This window comes from Malus sylvestris, chromosome 13 (assembly GCF_916048215.2).
Source record: "Malus sylvestris chromosome 13, drMalSylv7.2, whole genome shotgun sequence".
NCBI classification, from domain to species: Eukaryota; Viridiplantae; Streptophyta; class Magnoliopsida; order Rosales; family Rosaceae; genus Malus; species Malus sylvestris.
Window position 1 is genome coordinate 23,669,236 of NC_062272.1, and position 1,182 is coordinate 23,670,417.

Genomic DNA, 1,182 nt, shown 5'->3' on the forward strand with positions numbered 1-1,182 from the left:
CGGATTTTAAAATCCAACAGAAAATGGATGCAGTGGTGGATATAATAAGCGACAGAATTGCCAACGTCAGAAAATGAATTTTTCGACAAAAAATACTCTAAAACCGACAGAAATTGTGTCAGATATAACTGATAGAGAATTTATTAATAATGAATAAATAAGAGCATTCTCTGTCGGATAAAACTGACAGAGAATACTCTAAAACCGATAGTACTTGTGTCGGATATAACCAACAGAAAATTATAATTAAACTCATTCTCTGTCGGATAAAACCGACAGCAAATATATCAATAATAACCAAAATATAAAAAGGACAATTTAAATAAACATAAACAAAACTAATAATTGAATAAATAATACTAATTGATGTTAACACGGGGTAGAGATTGTAACGGCCTCCCTTGCATTGATGGCAATGTGCGCAGCTAATGATGCCTGGCTCAAATGCCACTCTGTCACTGGGCACCAAATGCTTCACCTCGCTCCCAACTTTGTCTACGATCCTAGCGCACTCATGTCCGATCACCATCGGCTCTTTACTCAAAATCTGCACATTTCATGGTCTTGAGGTAGTGAACATCACTTCCGTAAATGCTAACAGAACATCATTTGGTCCTAAAATAAAAAATACCAACAAAATAGGGGAAAAACAAGTTAGGTATACATCCACGAAAACCAAAAAAATATAGAACTGCAAACTGAAATCGAAAACCGAACAGAACAACGAAATTAAAAAGAAGGAGAGAGATTATTACCATTAGTAGGGAGCTTGAAAGGTAGGATCTTGATCGTGTTAACATCAACTAGCCAAGCAGCCATGGTGTTAAACACATCATACTTTTCTCGAGAAGGGTGGACATCAGCAGCACCACCAGGTCCACCACCGCCACCAGCAGAAGCAGAAGCAGCTATATCCATAACTTGTACAAACCCACAAGTCAAAACATATATATATATATGCATATGGGTTATGTGGCTTGCTCATAAATAAACAATCTTAGAGATGCAAGAGATCGGGATTTATGCGTAGTTAACTAATGAGTTAGAGTCTGGAGGCAGTACCGCCGATGGTGTTTCTGATACAGAATTCTCCAAGGGAAACTCGGTGGGATTACTGGCAGAGAAAGATCAACAAACAAGTTTCAGAGACATAAAAATATGTAAGAAAACTTGCAGACGTTG

At 37.6% G+C, this 1,182-nt stretch overlaps 1 pseudogene; it reads right to left on the reverse strand.

Annotated features, from left to right (window-relative positions):
- Nucleotides 1–455: 455 nt before the first annotated feature.
- On the reverse strand, nt 456–918 carry LOC126596208 (sorbitol dehydrogenase-like; annotated as a pseudogene).
- Between the last annotated feature and the right edge of the window lie 264 nt (nt 919–1,182).